The following is a 20,106-nucleotide window of genomic DNA, read 5'->3' as shown; positions in this document are numbered from 1 at the left end:
GACCCAAGGTATAGGAGTTACAAGAGGACCTCAGTCAGCTCACCAAGGATGAAGGCCCCTAGTACAGAGGATGTGGTGAGGATGCTGATCTTGGAGGGAAGAGATGCTGGAGGCTGGAGCTTCTTGTAGTCCGAAGATCTCTGGAGTGCAGAGCCAACAAGCATTGGCAATGGCAAGTCAACATGGTACACAGGGTTCAGTCCCAGCGATTCCCACGAGGGATACTGGCCTCAAAATTACAAAAAGGACAGGTCAGGACTTGAGGGAGTTGTAGAACCACCATCTGTGTTGCTGAGTCTCGGGAAGTCCATAGGACGACAGGAGCAGCAGACCAGTTAGCTTTGTTGCGGGGCCTGCAGATGCAGGGGAGTGACACCTTCATTCCAAGGGAGATTACTTTGGGTGTCCTTGATGTTCACAGGTCTGCTGAAGAACCTAGAAGAGGCACAGACAACTAAGAAGACTCAAAGAATAGTGAGATCAGGAGCAGCAGGAGTCTTCCTCTGTGCAGTCTAGGTTCCAGTCGAAGTCCAAGTGTCCAGGCGGTCGAAGAGCGACGTAGTTCCAGGCTTGAGTATTGTCCCACAACGAATCTGAGGACCCAGCCACAGGTATGCCCTTAAGTACCCTAAGGAAAGAGTTGGAATGACTCAGGGGTCCCTCCCAGAGGAGAGGCTGGACAGAGGGGAGGATACTCCCATATCCTTTGTCCAGTTTCATGCCAAAGCAGGAGCCAAGGGCTTCCTGAACTGGCTCAAGCTGGAGTATGCTAGGAGGGCCCCAAATGTGCCCTTCAAAGCAGTCTGGTGGCACAGGCAAGCACCCCCACCCCAGCCCAATACACTAAGGGGCATGTGCATCAAGGTATTTTGCGATTCAGGCAATTGCAATTTCTTGCGATTACCTAAATTGCGAATGCACATAGGGAATAGCAATTTGCGATTCCCTAAAGCATATGCAAGACGCCTTTACTAAATGCGATGCTTGATTCCGGTCCAGGGAAGACATGGCTTGGCTGTTCGGGCTGGGCTGTTACCATGAGGCACAGGGTCAAGACTGATTTGCATATGGCCATGTCTGAACTGGGTTGGCGTGGTGAGCAAAATAACGATGGATTAAACCCAGATATGTGACTGGGGGTGAATGTTTTGCCAATGTGCAACATTCCGTCCATCATCTTGTGTGTTTTGCTGTTCGCCCTATGTGGGAAGGGTATGCCCAGATGTGGGTCCCGTGCTCACTACGCCACTGGAGTCAAGCTATCCTGGCTGAAGAGGGGTGAAACCCCCAAACCGGTCCTAGGATGCTTGATTCCGGTCCAGGGAAAACATGGCTTGGCAGTTCGGGCTGGACTGTTCCTATGAGGCACAGGGTCAAGACTGATTTGCATATGGCCATGTCTGAACTGGGGTGGCGTGGTGAGCAAAATAACGATGGATTAAACCCAGATCTGTGACTGGGGGTGAATGTTTTGCCAATGTGCAACATTCCGTCCATCATCTTGTGTGTTTTGCTGTTCACCCTATGTGGGAAGGGTATGCCCAGACGTGGGTCCCGTGCTCACTACGCCACTGGAGTCAAGCTATCCTGGCTGAAGAGGGGTGAAACCCCCAAACCGGTCCTAGGATGCATGATTCCTGTCCAGGGAAGACATGGCTTGGCAGTTCAGGCTGGGCTATTCCCATGAGGCACAGGGTCAAGACTGATTTGCATATGGCCATGTCTGAACTGGGGTGGCGTGGGGAGCAAAATAACGATGGCTTAAACCCAGATCTGTGACTGGGGGTGAATGTTCTGCCAATGTGTGACATTCCGTCCATCATCTTGTGTGTTTTACTCTAGAGTAGGTAGCACACACCCCCATAGATCCATCACAGGGAGCTTTACCAAGGTCTGGGAGTTGGGAGAACTGGGCCTCCTGGACGCATGATGCACCTTACACCCAAATGGAAGGGATTACACTTTTTTCTCAATCTCCATCGGAGTTACTCCTGCCTGGATTAAGTTTTTATCAGTAACGCCCTGGCCTAGGCCCAGCATCGGTCGCCATCCATTCTATAGCTATGTCGGACCATGCTCCAGTTGGTATGTGCCTAGAGTAGGAGGCTCCTCTCCCTAAGTATCAATGATGGTTCTCCCCTGGGTCACTTGTTCAGGACAGGTTATTGTAAGATGATCTGCGAAGACTGATCAAGGAATATTTTTGATGAATACCCCATGCAAACACCTCTCCCTCTAAAACTTGGGATGCCTTTAAGGCAGTGTTACAGGGACAATGCATAGCATTAAATTCATAACTAAATAGGCAAAAGGACAAGGAAAGACAGACACTAGAGGCAGAGTTTCAATCTGCAGAATGGGTTCTTAAAGAGAGACCCCTTCTCTTTCAGCAAAGGAGGGTGACTGCACTTAGAGGGAAACTCAATGCTATTTACACCAACCAGGGAAAATTACTCTCTTAAAACTTCAGTGCACAACCTATGAACAAGGTAATAAAGTGGGCACCGATCTGGCAAGGCAATTGAGGTTTAAGAGGGAGAAGGAATATGTTGGGGATATTAATTGTGAAGCGGGTGGTGTCACGACTTCTGAAACTGAGAAAGCGCATATTTTTGGTTGCTTTTGTAAGGCCGTATATACGGCAGAGGAGATGGATGTACAGGCCCAACTAGAATATCTGGACGGAGTCACCTTACCCCAAGTGACAGAAACTCAAAATGAATTTCTAGGGAGTCTGGTTATGGAGGAGGAGGTTCATATGGGGATATGGAATATTAAAGTTCACAAATTTCCTGGGCCTGATGGGCTAACAGCCCAGTTTTATAGGACTTTCAGCTCTGAGCTCACCCCCCAATTGGTGGCTTTCTTTAACGATATGGCTATCTCCGGTTGCCCCTCCTCACCCCATCTTGGCATCACTCTCCGTGGCATGTTCCATCCATTCCACTCAGATCCCTCTACGCTGCTTTTTTGGCAGCTGTCTCTTCTCTCTAGTCGCTGTCCTGACCTGTCTCTGCTGGCTGCCCTCTCATGCCTTAGCCTGCTTCCGCGGTCCACCTCCTCTGTTCTCTCTCCTCTCTCTCTTGTCCATCTTCTCCTATCTTATTCTTCCTTCTCTGATGTGGATGTAGCTTCTCCCTTGCTCCTTGTTCGGAACTCCCTTCCCCATGTGTGTTGATTCCCCTTCATTTTCTTCTCTGACTCCCTCTCTACATCTCCCATCTCCTGGTATGCCAGAAAACCTGCTCCTTTGCTGTGTGGTCTTGTCGCCCTTCTGTTCTCCATCCCGTTATTCACTCTGTTGCCTGGTTTATGTACAACCATCACTGCTCACTGTATCCCTCTTTGGTCCCTGTAATGTTTGGTTCGGCTGGCATGGCTCGTGGGTGGTACATGGGGTATGGGCGGGGTGCAGACGGGGGTTCAGGAAGGGCTCGTGGGATGCTCTTAAAAAAAACCGTACCTTGCCTCCACTGGGTCCAGTGTCTTGGCTCTTGCTGCTTGTGTCCGACTCCAGGTTGCAACAGGAAGCAGGCGGCCAGGCTCCCACCCATAAGTCAATCACAACGCTCCAATGGAGCGTTGTGGAGCAATGTGATTGGTCTGAGCGCTTGCGCTCAGCCAGGGGCTGTACCGGTGGGCATGGTCTCCATGCAGACTGCAATGAAGAACAGGTGAGTACCCATGACTGTTTTGGGCAGCCTGTAAGGGCCGACCAAACAGTCATTGTGCACAGGAGTCTCTACCACTCCTCTCCTGCAGCACCACCTCCTCACGCACTGCTGCAGCAGGATGAAAAAATAAAATGCTCCTGACAGTGGGGCGACGCTCCTCCGCCCTCCCGCCTTCCCGCCCTACACCCTGGAGTGGTCCAGTTGTTTACCTGCATACGTGAAGGTTTTAGTTTGATCCCGCGATCGCTAGTAAGTGAATAAAAAGCCCTGGGCGGGGCTGACTAGTCAGACGGCCGCCAGCCTGTAAACCTTGGGCGGCTCCTCCATGTGGGCGGAGGAGCGTCGCCCCACTGCTTTCTCGCAGTGCGAGAAGCAGAAACATAAAACGAAATTATGAATACCATTTTATATTTCTGCTCCTCACACTGCGAGAAAGCAGAAGGGTTTGGTTGGGGGCGGGCGGTTCTGCTTTAGGGCAGGGGAGGAGTGGCTTGCCCACTGCTGAGGGCGCTGACTGTTTGGTCGGCCCCCTGGGGCAGACTAAACCAGTCATGCACACTCTCCCTTTTCTCCATATAGGCTTCATGCAGCCTACTTGGAGAAAATGGCCTCCCCATAGGCGCCTGGCTGGTTGGCGTCTCCACCAATCACAAAGCTGCCATTGCAGCGTTGTGATTGGCTTAGGGGAGGGGAGGGAGGCTGCCTGCTTCCTGTTCAGGAGAGGAGCAGAGAAGCAGAGACCACGCGGGACCGGGCGGCGAAGGTAAATTAACTTTTTTTTTCCTCCATGGAGTGAGAGCGTCCTGGATTTCTGCTTCGGACGCTGTGATGAATGCGTCCCCCATCACTGCCCCTCTGTTTCTCCCCAGGAAGAGCGGGCCAGACCACCCCCTCCAACCGGGTCCTGCATGTGCCTCCAACCCCCAAAAATACTTTCTCAGAATCCTTTCTTCTTGTATGTCATTTTCTGTCGCAGAAAGCAGCGTGTAGGAAGGTGGAATCTGACTACATGGTTGCCCCCACTTTTTTCCTGGTGTTTTGATGGTTTTTGACTTAGTTTGGCTGGGAACCTGCTATTCAGGTCCCCAGCCTGTCTGCTTTCTCTTATAAATTGATTCCATGTACTTTAGGTACACTCCAGATTGGATTCTGGGATACCCTTGTGAGTCTCTAGTATATAGTATACTATGTACCCAGGGCATAGGTACCCCAGAGGCCAACCAGGGGCTGAAGCATGTATTGTGACACCCCTGGAAAGCCCTCCAAAATGACACCACAGGTCTGCTACTGCAGCCTGGGTAAGGAGGTGCATGCACCCCTTACTGAGGTATAGGTTCACTATTCCTCACCTATCGCTGCACATACAAACCTATCAGTCACTTCTAGGGCAGGCCTTAAAAATCCTGAAGGCAGAGTGCTTGGTTATATGTGAGAGGGTGCCCCGGCATGAGCTGAGCACCTCTGCAGCCTTCAGAATCTCTTCTCCAGGGTTGTCAGTGGTGCAGCCTGACCATATACTCTTAAGTGCATTATATCTTAAACGGTTAATGCTAACTTTGGACTGGCTGCACGGAAGCATGTCGTGTTTGCTGTCAAACACATTGGAATCATACCCCCACATCAGTTCTTGATGTTAGGATATGATCCTACCCTTCTAGAGGGAGAGACATGGCAGTACTGGTATACTCGGTAGAAACTTAACAGAGCCCTGGCATCACAAAATGGATGCTGCAGCCACATACACAAGTCTGGCCTCCTGCTGCTGACCGAAACTCTGGCAGGGGAGTCCTGAACAATATGTTTCCTGTCACAGGGAGGTGTAACCACCTCCCAGACAGGCTGATGTGTATTGGGGCTGGGTGGGAGCACTCTCAGAGTGCTTTGAAGTCCTGCTCTGGAGGCACATTTGGTGTCCCTGTCCATAGTCCAGCTCAAACCGGTTCAGGGGCTTCCAGACCCTGCTCTGGCGCGTAACTGGACAAAGGAAATGGGTGTAGCCACCCCTCTTTCCAAACCCTCCCACAGGTGGGTCCCCAGAGCTAGTCCAACCCCTTCCTTAGGTATAAGTAAGGAACCTCTGTAACCAGAACTTTAGATATCCCTGGACGAAACTCTAAAGCTGAATCCTGGAACTTCGATGCTCTACTAAAGACTAGAGGACTGAAGAAATCTCCCTTGGGGTCAAGGAGTAACTCCCCTGCTTGGCAGGCACCAACGAAGCATTTTGCCAGTCTGAGGTAACTTTGATTTTCCTTGGGCTTAACTGGTTGCTCCAGATGTGCCCTGACTCCCAACCAAGTGGTGAGTCCCTCAGACCTTGCTGGTCTGCACCGAAGCATCATTTCTGCGTGGGTTGCAGTTGCCAAGGCTTGCTGTGTCCAATCCAGGCACCGATGCTGCAGCACTTGACATCCTTCGTGGGACAGCTCGAATCCAGCTTCTGGTTGTCCTCGATGCCTCCTCGTCCTCGTGGCTGAAGAGTCAAGCTTCACCTTCTTCACCTGAAACACCCAACACCGGTGGGCATCCGCCTATCGTCTTCCTGGTCACTGGGAAGTGACCCAGACTCTGTCCCCTCTGCTTTCAGGTTCTTCTCATCTTCGATCCAGGCTTGGATCTGTTTGGACACTTCACATCTTTCCGGCAGCAGCACTTCTTAGTCAACTCCCATTGAAATCGACGACGTGACCCGACACCATTTGACACCCATGCACCCGGCTTCTCTGTGTGAGGTAACACGAGTGCTCCGGTGCTCCCATGGTTGTTGGCCCTAGAACTTCCTAAGTCCAAAAGGGTTTGGTCCTAGCTCATCTCTAAGTGTCCCTAATCTTTAAAAATCTAACTGCGACTTTCCCCATAGAAGCTAACGGGAGCTCGCGGCTGTGTTCTCACACTGCACACGGCCCCCGTGGGTCCCCTGTGTCACTACCTTGGGTGGTTCCTTGGGGTCCCAGTGATTCTACAGGCTCTAGGCTTTGTGTCTAGTTAAGTCGTGGTTCTTATACCACTATTTTAGTATATGGTTTGGCTCGCCCCTAGGGCCTGATGGGTATTTGTGCTTATTACTGTCAAATTTGAAGTGTAACTTATGTGTTTTGACCTCTAGCCTCATAAACTAGGAGGGTGTGTTTAGAAATAAATACATATATTTTATATATATACCTGGTGTGATTGTCTTTCATTTAGCCAGTCAAGGGATTATAGACTGGTAAAACAAGCTGCTTTACATTCCTTCAAGACTTAGCCTGAAGGCTGCTCTCCATAGCTACCACTAGGATAGCTTTCAATAAAGGTTGTCTTTAATCTATCATCAATGAGGGGTGTTTGGACTATTACAGGGTGCCCACTATAACTAGTGGACAGCATATACCAGGCCAACTTCTCACGCAGCGCACAAAATGGAGGGCAGCTGCCATGAGACGAAAACTTTAAATAAACACAATACTCAAAAAGACGGAAAGCCTTTGTTTGGGATTCATGAAATTGAAGAGAGGTGAACACTTTCAGAATAAGCAACAACATTTCGTTTTTGAAAACGTGTTGGGCTCCCTTAGATCAATGCCAGCCTTCACTGAACTAGACGGTATTTCATTTGAGTAAGATGAGTTTATGTCACTCAAAAGTTGATAAACAGTATTTATGGGCATGTTGTTTTTCTCTCCCAAAGATATGGATATGGATTCCGAGGTGGACAACTGTGAGTAACCTCTTGTTTTGTGAAAAATGCCTCATGTACATGAGATGTGTGCCAGGGTTTGTCTTTAAATGCCACAGAGCCAGGCTGCTAAGATGGTCAGTGGGAGAGAAGAGGTGCCCTGAACCCAGCAGCGCCTCAAGGATGCCACCCCCTGGCCAGGCACCACAATACAGGCATAGTTGGGGTGCAGGGGCCCCTCAGAACCCTGGGTTCATTGCACTGAAAGTGCTCAGACTACCGAGGTGCAGGGACATGTTAAGGATTTTGGGGGCCCTGGCCCAAACGTATTTTGGGGACCCCTGAGCTCTTTGATGCCTTTGGCTAAGTCCCTGACAGTGCACAGGAACACTCGTCCAAATTCTAAATGTGTTTACAAGGTCATTTTCAGTGACAGTTATGTGTTTTTTCGATATTGTACCACAGCAGCAGCTCACCAATATTAATACAAATAATCTCTGTGACACCCTCCTATTTCTCATATGTGAGGCCCTGTTTTGATCTAAAAGAAACCTTTTATGAATTTTGCATGAAACATAAACACAGCATTTATCTGCAGACTCACACACACACCTCCCACTTTAAAAGTAATTTCAAGGAAAACAGTATTTCAAACTATCTGTTTAAGAAATATTCAATGGCATTAGGGCAAGACTCTGCAGAACAGAGCTGGCTCTATCAGGGGGCCCCCTGAAAGGTTGGGGCCCTCGGCCAGAGCCCACTTTGCCCATGCATTGGAACGTCCCAGTGACTCGTTGTTCCTCATCTATAATGTATTGTATTATGGCCCCCAAAGTCATCTGTCTCTGCTTTCACCTCGTAGGCAGGGGAGGGGGAGTAATGGGGGAGCCATACAGAACATGGCCTCTCCTCTGTGTCACAGATACTTAAACAAACCACTCCCTCTGCCCTCCCCTCCAGAAGCTGCGCTCTCTGCCCCCCAGCACTCCATAAAGCCCTGCTCCTGGAACTCCTTTGTGAGGAACCACCAGAGGGTGACACGTTTTGTTGAGGTGGAATCACGTATTCATGCTCGAGGCACGAGAGCCAATCATAAGAAAGCAGTGACGCAGAGGGGTTCAGTTTGTGTGTGGGTGCCAAGAGGCAAAGAAGGAGCAGAGCGCCACCTGCAGGCACAGGCCCTCAAGTACGACTGCAGAGGGAGGGGCGAAATCATATCAATTCATTACTATAATGATTTTCCTCCCAAAATAATCCTGCCAGAGCAAGAAGGTGAGTGAGCAGTAAAGACGCCTTTACAGTTTGTTTCCATCTTGTCACATCTGCTGTGCCCCAAAAGGCAGAGCTCAAATGTGGGTGATGTCCTATGCCAGATTGATGCCTCTTCTAACATGGGGGTGCTGGTTACCCTTCTTTCCCTGGCACCAAAGTGAGAGCACTTTTCAAAGTGACGTATTGGACATTGTTCCCGAGGTACAGGGAGTGTGAAAGGAAAGGCAGTTAGTGTGTCATTTTTAATTTTGTAAAACACAACTTTTAAAAACCTTTCAATTAACTTTACACATCATTCACAATATATCAGAAGACAGGAAAGCACAAATGATTGTATCAGGTGGTGTGAATATCCATCAGTCAGAACAGGCCCCAGTCAGTAACAGTGGCGTCACTAGGGTTGGTGTCACCCGGTGCGGGTAACTCATGGTGTCACCCCCTCACGACTTACCGCATGGACCTCCTCCGCTCCGAGTCCGCCAGTGGACACAGTTGGCAAATAACGGGACCATACAGAATCCTTAGTAACGTTTGTAAATGTAGGTCCTATATTTACAAAATGTGCCTGTTAACAACAGTGTGATAATGACTCATTAATCAGGTTGTATAGTGGGCTACCTGCTAGTCAACAGTTTATTGGAATTTATAATATCATAGGTATGGTACCTTTTACTGGTGTGGTGTTCCCACTATCCAGCAACACAATATATCAGTGGTCGAAGTGGGGGGAAAAAAGTAGGGGAACTATGGGAGGAGAATCAGAGGGCGGGAATAACCCAAGGATTGGATCAGTGGGCGGAGCCAGAGGCGTGGCCAGAATGTGCAAACATCCCAATTTTTTGTATTTGTTTGGTTTCACTGCCCAGTTTTATCAACCAATGGATACACATGATTATTTAAGGTTATAATGAGTTATTGACAGTAAAATGTATTCACAAAGTGGGATATGCTTCTAATCACAGAATGTCCCCAAATACGATAAAATGTGGAAGCACAAGCCATTTGTCTCCGAGCCATGGAGTTTCTGTCATCAGCACTTCTCCCTTTTCCAAAACAGCAGTTCAAACATGAATGGCTAAAAATCCTAGTTTGCAAATGTTTTCTAAATAATAATGGCTCTGCCATATTTGACTCATAATGCAAGATCTGCAGCATGATCTGACCATTTAAACTAATAAATTGTTTGTAGCTCAAACGTATCAAAAGTTAATAAAAAATTTGACTTGTGTTGCTGCGGAGTAGATGACAGTTAATAGCTCACTGTTCTATGTTAGGATTTTAACTTATAAACTGCAAGTAACAAAAGGATCTCTCTGACAAAAGCAGTAGCCCACTTGTCTATTTACATTATGTGCACTTTGTGATCTGCATGGTACATGTTCTTTGCAGCAGGTACATTAACCCTCTGAGCTACCTTTTCATGAGTCAAATCTTCCATTAGACAAAATTCCGATCTCACTCTAGGAAGAACATTAATCATCAGAGTCATCATGACATTTTTATTGTTACCGAAAATTACTGGAGGCCAGGAAGGAGGCAGCAAGTGCTTTTAAAACCATAATATACTTGCAAAAATGATGCCTCCACCTAAAGTCAGCACCTGGTGCAGTCACACCGGTTGCACCGCCTTAGAGCTGGCCCTTCTCAAGGGCCCTGTGATCTCAGTGACAGGGTCACTGTTGTTCTAGGGTGTACTGCTTCATAGGCCTGCCCGCAAGACTGGAGGTGAACTTCAGTATGAATAGTGGTGGACAAGCCTTGAAGGTTAACCTACACTTGTCATGTAAGGGTCCACCTGCTGGTGCTACGACACCGGGGCTTCTAATGTCTTGCGAAGCCTTCTAAGGTCTAGCATGAGATAATGCTCTCTCAGGAGAGTGGTCTGGCGGACTGGTTATTAAGGCTGAACCTGGTTCCCCAGTTCCAAATTCAGCAGCTCTGGCCATAGTGCCACATCCTCTCCCCCACTGAACACCATACTGCCCCACTGAGAAAAACTCAGACTGCCTTCAACTACAAACCCAATTGCTGCCGGCTATAAACACCTGGATGCGGCTCAATTTAAATTACGCACTGGGCAAGAGCAATATGTGGCCTACAAAATAAAAGTGACAGCATCCTGGAAAAAGCAAACACTCATAGGGAATGCAAAATTTAGCAAACCATGTGAAATGTAAGCAGGAACAACATGGTTACCTTAACGCTTTTACACTCAGGTGCCGATTCTGATCCTGGAAAAACCGGGTACGAACCGTCGGTCGGAGCGTTTTCTCCGTCCGACTCGTACCCGGGAAAAAAACATTACAAACATGGAAGTACGATTCGCACGGAAACACCATTTCCGTACGAGTCGTACAAAACACCGACCGACGAAAATATACATACAAATGTGATCTGGGGAAAGCGCCGACGTGACGTCGGGACGCTTTCAGGCAGCGTTTCACGAACCAGGAAGTACAAATCGCACCGACGTCACCCCGCACGGATAAAATTCTCCACTTGCCAAAAACTGCCGGGAAATCAGGACGACGCGCGCAAAGAGCACCTGTACGCGACGGACAGCCATGGACCCGAACCTACGTGTCATCCCAGCCCTCATAGCAGTCCACCTGCTCTACAGGAACCGACGCAGACGCCGCAGAAGGTCAGAACAACACCCAGGGGAAAAGGGGGGGGGGGCAGGGGCAGGACACAAAACCCCCACCCAAGTCACAAATCATACATGCCCTGGACATACCTGACCTTCAGGGCCTGGTCACTTCGAGGGGGTGGGGGCGTGTCCAGCAACGGAAGTGGATGTACACGCGAACCAGCAACACAACAAGTCCGGTACGTACCGTACACACGCCTTAAGAGCGTGGGTACGAGTCGTACCACGCCCACCCCTACGTCACCCCAATAATGGCGGTACGGCCCGTACCCATGTACCAAAGGCCTGGGTACGGGCCGCACCCCCACCCGTGCATGTACGGCGCGTACCAACACCCCAACAGTGCATGTACGGACCGTACCCCCACCCGTGTATGTAGGGACCGTACCCACACCCGCGTACGTATGGAGCGTACCCCCACCCCAACAGTGTATGTACAGACCGTACCCCCACCCGTGTATGCATGGAGCGTACCCAGACCCGCGTATGTTCGGAGCGTACCCCCACCCGTGTATGTACGGACCGTACCCCCACCCGTGTATGCATGGAGCGTACCCACACCCGCGTACGTATGGAGCATACCCCCACCCCAACAGTGTATGTACGGACCGTACCCCCACCCGTGTATGCATGGAGCGTACCCAGACCCACGTATGTTCGGAGCGTACCCCCATCCATGTATGTACGGACCGTACCCCCACCCGTGTATGCATGGAGCGTACCCACACCCGCGTACGTATGGAGCGTACCCCCACCCCAACAGTCTATGTACGGACCGTACCCCCACCCGTGTATGCATGGAGTGTACCCAGACCCGCGTATGTTCGGAGCGTACCCCCACCCGTGCATGTACGGACCGTACCCACACCCGTGTATGCATGGAGCGTACCCACACCCGCGTACGTATGGAGCGTACCCCCACCCCAACAGTGTATGTACGGACCATATCCCCACCCGTGTATGCATGGAGCGTACCCACACCCGCGTACGTATGGAGCGTACCCCCACCCCAACAGTGTATGTACGGACCGTACCCCCACCCGTGTACGTATGGAGCGTACCCCCACCCCAACAGTGTATGTACAGACCGTACCCCCACCCGTGTATGTATGGAGCGTACATGGCCAGACACAGGAGGGGTGTGTGCAGAGTCCTCCCAGCAGTGCCCAGACACAGGAGGGGTGTGTGCAGAGTCCTCCCAGCAGTGCCCAGACACAGGAGGGGTGGGTGCCTATCACTTCCAGCAGTTCCCAGACGCAGGAGGGGTGGGTGCAGAGTCCTCCCAGCAGTGCCCAGAACCCGGAGGGGTGGGTGCAGAGTCCTCCCAGCAGTGCCCAGACACAGGAGGGGTGGGTGCCTATCACTTCCAGCAGTGCCCAGACGCAGGAGGGGTGAGTGCAGAGTCCTTCCAGCAGTGCCCAGACGCAGGAGGGGTGGGTGCAGAGTCCTCCCAGCAGTGCCCACACACAGGAGGGGTGGGTGCAGAGTCCTCCCAGCAGTGCCCAGACACAGGAGGGCTGTGTGCAGAGTCCTCCCAGCAGTGCCCAGACACAGGAGGGGTGGGTGCCTATCACTTCCAGCAGTGCCCAGACGCAGGAGGGGTGGGTGCAGAGTCCTCCCAGCAGTGCCCAGACGCAGGAGGGGTGGGTGCAGAGTCCTCCCAGCAGTGCCCAGACGCAGGAGGGGTGGGTACCTATCACTCCCAGCAGTGCCCAGACGCAGGAGGGGTGGGTGCAGAGTCCTCCCAGCAGTGCCCAGACACAGGAGGGGTGTGTGCAGAGTCCTCCCAGCAGTGCCCAGACACAGGAGGGGTGGGTACCTATCACTCCCAGCAGTGCCCAGACGCAGGAGGGGTGGGTGCAGAGTCCTCCCAGCAGTGCCCAGACACAGGAGGGGTGTTTGCAGAGTCCTCCCAGCCGTGCCCAGACACAGGAGGGGTGGGTGCAGAGCCCTCCCAGCAGTGCCCAGACACAGGAGGGGTGTGTGCAGAGTCCTCCCAGCAGTGCCCAGACACAGGAGGGGTGTGTGCAGAGTCCTCCCAGCAGTGCCCAGACACAGGAGGGGTGTGTGCAGAGTCCTCCCAGCAGTGCCCAGACGCAGGAGGGGTGGGTACCTATCACTCCCAGCAGTGCCCAGACGCAGGAGGGGTGGGTGCAGAGTCCTCCCAGCAGTGCCCAGACACAGGAGGGGTGTGTGCAGAGTCCTCCCAGCAGTGCCCAGACACAGAAGGGGTGTGTGCAGAGTCCTCCCAGCAGTGCCCAGACACAGGAGGGGTGTGTGCAGAGTCCTCCCAGCAGTGCTCAGACACAGGAGGGGTGTGTGCAGAGTCCTCCCAGCAGTGCCCAGACACAGGAGGGGTGTGTGCAGAGTCCTCCCAGCAGTGCCCAGACACAGGAGGGGTGGGTGCCTATCACTTCCAGCAGTGCCCAGACGCAGGAGGGGTGGGTGCAGAGTCCTCCCAGCAGTGCCCAGACGCAGGAGGGGTGGGTGCAGAGTCCTCCCAGCAGTGCCCAGACACAGGAGGGGTGGGTGCCTATCACTTCCAGCAGTGCCCAGAACCAGGAGGGGTGGGTGCAGAGTCCTCCCAGCAGTGCCCAGACGCAGGATGGGTGGGTGCAGAGTCCTCCCAGCAGTGCCCACACACAGGAGGGGTGTGTGCAGAGTCCTCCCAGCAGTGCCCAGACACAGGAGGGATGGGTGCAGAGTCCTCACAGCAGTGCCCAGACGCAGGAGGGGTGGGTGCCTATCACTTCCAGCAGTGCCCAGACACAGGAGGGGTGGGTGCAGAGTCCTCCCAGCAGTGCCCAGACACAGGAGGGGTGGGTGCCTATCACTTCCAGCAGTGCCCAGACACAGGAGGGGTGGGTGCAGAGTCCTCACTGCAGTGCCCAGACGCAGGACGGGTGGGTGCAGAGTCCTCCCAGCAGTGCCCAGACACAGGAGGGGTGGGTGCAGAGTCCTCCCAGCAGTGCCCATGGAAAGAAAAGGGTGCAGTACCCACAGATACAATGCCCAAAATTGTCAGTCAGGTGCTCAAAGATCCTGCAGAACACGTAACATGTGTGCGAGGCTGGGAGTACACACATGCATGGTGTGTAAAAGGGAACATGTCCACATGAAGTAACTGCAATATACTCCACACACAAGTACAGTGACCACCAAGGATGCCACAAATGATGCAGGTGGAGACATTGCCCAGCATGCATGGCCAAAGTAGAACAGATCTGTCACACACCAAGGATATGTAGACACAGCTCAGCACAACATTTAGGAAACACCCTGCAGGGAAGAAGTCAGGGTCCACAGAGGAAGGAACACACCTTGGGACAATGTCACCATGCAGTAAGAGCATACATGAACAAAGTTATTTCGCAAATACCTTGTGATGGCACACAGATACCAGGGTCCATCCCATGAGCAGCACACCACTACATTTCCCAGACACCTAACACATTATCCCCACCCCAAATCATGGAGCAGCACCACCAACAGCAAGTCCAGGAAAGCAGTAGTGTGCAAAAGAAAAACAAAATGCTTTATTCAGCAATTGTTATAAATGTCCACTATTTACAAGGCCCATGGGCCAGGCCATCAGCAAAGTCCTGGGGGGGTACACATCGGGACGTGTGTCCCCTAACTTGCCTGCACAGTTCACATGTCCATTTCATCCACAGAAGGGGGGGCATCATGTGGGGGGGAAGGACCAGGCACCGCAGGGACTGGAGGGGCAAGGGTAGGTGTTGTGGGTGCAGGGACGGAGGACTCCACCACAGGGGGTGGGGCAGCGCCAAAGGAGGAGGTCAGAATGGCGCTGCACACGGTTGCAAGGTCCCCCAGCGTATCCCCTGCACCCGAAGGAACCACAGGCCCCAAGGAGGGGGGGGGGGCGGAGGAATGGGTTGCAGCGCCACTGGGGGAGGGTGTGGACTGGGGGGGGCAGTCAACTACCCTGACCGGGGACTCCTTTGCCCGCTTGCTGGGTGGTGTCACTGTTGGGCTCAGGGACAGAGCGGCCATGAAGGAATCCTTGCTGGATTCGTGGCCAGGAGAGCTGAGGGGACTGGATTTGGAGGGAGTGGATTTTGCGGAATGCGGACTCCCACTCTGGCTGCGTGACTTGCGTTTGCCCCCCGACCCAGTGGGTGTGCCTACCTCACCCTGTGTGTGCGTGCCAGGAGGTGTGTGCTTGCCCTGCCCTGCTAGTGTGGTGCCTGTGTCTGGTGGTGTGCGTGCATGCTGACGTCTGGGTGTACGTGGGACAGGCATGGGAGTGGGAAGTGTGGATGGGGCAGGGGTAGGGGGTGGGACGTAGCACTGCAGGAGACCCACTGCTGCAGTCAGTGTCGAGTCGATGGACCTCAGCAAGTTGCGTTGGTCAGACTGCGCGGCTGAAATGCCCTCCAAGTATGCCTCCATCTGGTTCAGCACTTGGCTGTGGCCATGGAGGACATTAAGCGTCGCAGTCTGACCAACCCGCAACTGCCGCAGGATGTCCACAGACTCGGCATTGGTGGCAGCAGTGGAGACAGGGGCAGGGGGTGCGGTGCCTGGCAAGAAGGAGACACGTGCTGACCGAGCACGGCGGGAAGGGACACGAGCAAGTGGGAGGCCGGTGATCGGAATGGAGGGGGCGGGTAGTGATGGAGTGCTGGTGTCAGCCGTGGGACCAGCCTCTGCCCCCTCGGAGTGCTCAGCCTCGGACCCGTCTGCGTCATAGTCGGTGGTGGATTGACTGGACAGGTCCTCCGCTGCACTCCCGTCGGCCTCCGTGGTGCCACTCGATGTGCCAGACAACTCTGCACTGATGGCACTCGTGCTCGATCCCTCCTCACGGTCCGTGCCAGTGTCTCCCTCGGTGTCCCCCGACGATGCTGTGAGCAAGGTGAAGAGACAGGAAATAATCAGACACCTGTATACATATGTCACATGAGTCAAATCCACATAGGTCACAGTGCATAGCCTGAAAAGCAACATGAGTAACATCTACAATACAAGGCACATATGTAGGCCCTGCAACACACAGTTGGTTGACCCACCATGCCACTGAACAACTATGGAGAGCATGACACAATAGCAAATAACATGATATGGATTTGGACAGAGGAGCCAGGCACTGGGGACAATCCAGCACAGCATCTGCAGCACACAGCGTTGGGGTAAAAAGGGATGAGCAGGAACCATGTCTATTAACTGTAGGCACATGCTGCAAAGGCAATACTTACAAACATGCCCAACATTAATGGGTCACTTCACCTTGAGTGTATGTCCACACAAAAATCACACACTGGCCAGACCTAGCTAGGAGACTTCAGGTCTAGACATGTAGGCCTTGCCCGCACCAACCACCCCCTACATGAGACAATTTATTGAGACACAGGAAGCACTTACATCTCTTAGTCTGGAATAAAAACACATGGCCTGCAAGAAATCCTGATTGGATACAAAATACCCCTGGTGCGCCGGTACAAATGCATCATCTACAAATGGCCATCATCAGATAATTTTACCATTACACACAGGCACTGGCCCCCGTGAGTATGAACAAGGGACATTTGGTCAGCCTGTACAGTGGACACATGTAGCAGAGTTTACGTAGACACAAATGGTGCCAGGGTACAATGGCACAGAGCACAACCTATGCTGTAGACACAGAGATTGTCGGCATTTTTGGATTACACACATGATACCTAGGAAAAGATGCCCCAGGGGACAGTAGTGGCCACACTACTCCATGGTCCTGAATGGTACTGACTGCAACACAATGCACCATCCCTGCACTCTGCATATCTCACACTCATGCACATCATGTCACAGGCCACAAAATAGGACATGCATGCTGTAAAGCAATACACTTTAGAGACACACTCCTATGTCTGGACTCAGCATCAGTGACAACTGACATGGACCCCACAAGTACTGAACTGGACAGGGCACAGGCAAGGTCCCAAAACCTGTTACACACCACCCCCACACATGAAGCTGCAAGCATTGGGCACATCGATAAACTGGCAGCCTAGATAACCTTGTGCAAGTGTGACTACACACAGACCAGGGTACACATGCCAAGGAGGGGAAGGGAGGAAGGACAGCACCGCTACACTTTGGGGACCAGGAACTGCACTGCACATGTAAACCCTGGCAGTGTATCCATGCAACTGTGCACTTACAAATGCTGGTGACACACAACAAACACACATGTACCTACCCCCTTCCTGCTGCTGCTTTTCCCGTAAGCGCCTGTCCATTGCAGGGAAGACGACCGCCAGCACACGCTTGTGGATGTGGGTCAGACGGCGGCGCCCATGGTTCTTTTGGCTCACAGGTGAGTCCCCCAGCAGGACCCGTGCGATCCTCCGCGTCCAGCACCGGATATCCTGCCAGCGTTGCCTCACCTGGGCTAGGCGCCGCTTCCGACCATCCGTCTGTCTCACGGCACTGACGGCGTCCTTCCAGATCTGCTCCTTGGCACAGGCGCCTACCTGTGAGGATGAAAAAGTGAGATAACATCAATACACCTGCGACATGTCACAGAGACACACATTAGAACAATTTGGCTGGTTTTACCAGGGCATAGAAAGCATCAAACTCATTACACCTGTGTCTTAGGGACACTTTCCTCTGTGGAAGGCAAAAAGCACTAGGTGGCATTGTAGAGTACACAGGTGGCATGAGGGGTACGACACAATCAATCATCCAGGCACACATTGCGCATCACAAGCGACACCAGGATTATGTGCAGCACCTCAAAGCAGTCACATGCCACAGGCCACTGAGGCGCCCTCAGCCGAGTACACAGACACACACAGCCACAGGACAATCACCTGCCATTGACAACTGCAGCTACACACCTCACTCTGCACATGTACCACTAGACTGGGGGGTGTCACAGGTGTGGGGCTGGCCCATCACCGCAGACACACAGCACTGCTCCCTGCTCACATCAGATGGGCAGGGTATATCCATCCCTCATGCAGCTGGGGTGCTACACTCCACATATGCACTCACCCACATGACAGGGGACTTACACACACACACCAATGTCCAGGGGACAAACACATCTTTTGGACACTCTCAGCACATTTACACTAAACAAACACACATCTGTGGGTACTGCCACCTGTCACACTGGGGGGACCACAGATTCACATGAGGACTGTAGTAACAACATTCCCAGGAGGATTAGACAGGCAGAATGTGTAATGCCACATGCAGTGATTGTCACAGTACACACAATGCAAGTGAGGAGAGCAGACATGCACCACAGCATGCTCTGGCTGGGAGACATTAGGCATTCCCCCACCCGGGACCCACCCTACAGTACATTGCATGTGTGTTACACCTGGACACAATGGCAGAAGTCACAGTCACAAAAAAGGGGCACAGTCTTTGCTAGTGGACTCAGCACTTACCTGAACCCCTGGTCAACCGTACGGCATGGGGTACTGTGGGAGGATCACATCCAGCAGGGCTTGGTTCTCCTCCTGGGTGAAAGGCTGGGCCCTCTCCACAGACCTGGACATGGTGCCAGTGGATTCACGAGCAGCAGCAGTGTAGTTGAATCAAAGGATGTGCAGGCAAGTGCTCTCTCATGGGACCTGGCTGCCTTATATCTACCTTGCTGCCCTGTTTCATTCACAGGAGTACAGAGTGATTGCTCACTCACATTTGCATCCTATGTTTCCTCCAATCCCTTTAAACCTACCACAGTCAGTGGCTTTGCTCTTTTTTTTTATTGAGCATGATGTCAACTCAACAACCACTTTGCAACAATGTAGATTCTTTCAAACCGACTTTAGCTGGGCAACCAGCATGCATGTAGGGCTTTATACTTGTCCCTCACGTGTCCCCTATGTAATTTGGACATTCACACACAGGTACGGTGAGTTCCAGGGCCCTAGGGCACACCACATGCATAGAAACGGCCCGTACACGCGCATGTACGGGGCGTATCACCATGGGTACGCATACGCAAGCAAAGCCATAGTGAAACGGGCCGTACACGCGCGTGTACGAGCCGTTTCACTATGGCTTTCAAGGCATTGTCTGTGCAGTACTACATGTGTCGGGCACAGGTGTGTCAGGCTGTAATGTGGCACATTACTCCTGAGTTGTGAAGGCAATAGATGTATGATGAGATGAGATGTGTACAGGTGTCATGTGTGATGGTGGAGTATGTGCCAGACATCCCCTTCACTCCTTTGACATGTGTGCATGTAGTACAGAACACTTGTGAAAAGCGTCACTGCCATGGCACAGTCAACAACACACGCAACTGTCCCCTGATGCTAGCTACAGGGGTTTTCACACATGACATGTGACTACCCGCGTTGCACGATGTGACTATGTCATGTATGTGTCGTGTGTTCCCATGGGCTTGCTGTAGGTGTTTGGTCAAATGCTTCTGCAGTTGCTGCAAACAACATGTGTCTGTGTGTAGATGGCCATGGCACAGTGTTACGCATACCACGCCACATGTGGAATCAGACGTAAGGTGTGTGTGTATGCATCGACACGGAGTTTCACAACAAGGACATATCTGCATACTCTCAATGTATGTGGGATCATTCTTGAAATGTAATCCTTCATGGCAAGGTGTGTGGTGTGTCCTTTTTCCATTACATGTGACCTGTGCCTCTAGTGTTCCGCAACCTGTCTGTACAATAAACATCCTTCCTCTGCACATATTTGCTCACTTACACTGGCCCACAGCTAGTTTCATGGCAATGCATTATGAGGTTGAGAATAAACGTTTGGAGCTGTCTCTTGGTAGGAGTGTCACATGCCTGGCACACGTGTCCAGGGCATATTGCACAGACCTGACTCTGTATGTAGCATATGTGTATTGCCTGTTGACC

The 20,106-nt window shown here is 52.1% G+C and overlaps 1 long non-coding RNA gene across 2 annotated transcripts in view; it reads left to right on the top strand.

The window, feature by feature from the left end:
• The window catches only part of LOC146813418 (uncharacterized), a 229,155-nt gene that overhangs the window by 163,337 nt on the left and 45,712 nt on the right, over positions 1–20,106 (top strand). For both annotated transcript variants that reach the window (XR_014966975.1, XR_014966976.1), the window contains exon 3: positions 7,342–7,371. This is a non-coding gene — a long non-coding RNA (uncharacterized LOC146813418). The remainder of the gene's footprint in view (positions 1–7,341; positions 7,372–20,106) is intronic.

Source organism: Triturus cristatus, chromosome 7, assembly GCF_964204655.1.
Source record: "Triturus cristatus chromosome 7, aTriCri1.1, whole genome shotgun sequence".
In the NCBI taxonomy this organism is placed as follows: Eukaryota; Metazoa; Chordata; class Amphibia; order Caudata; family Salamandridae; genus Triturus; species Triturus cristatus.
This window is presented reverse-complemented; position numbering and strand designations above follow the sequence as displayed.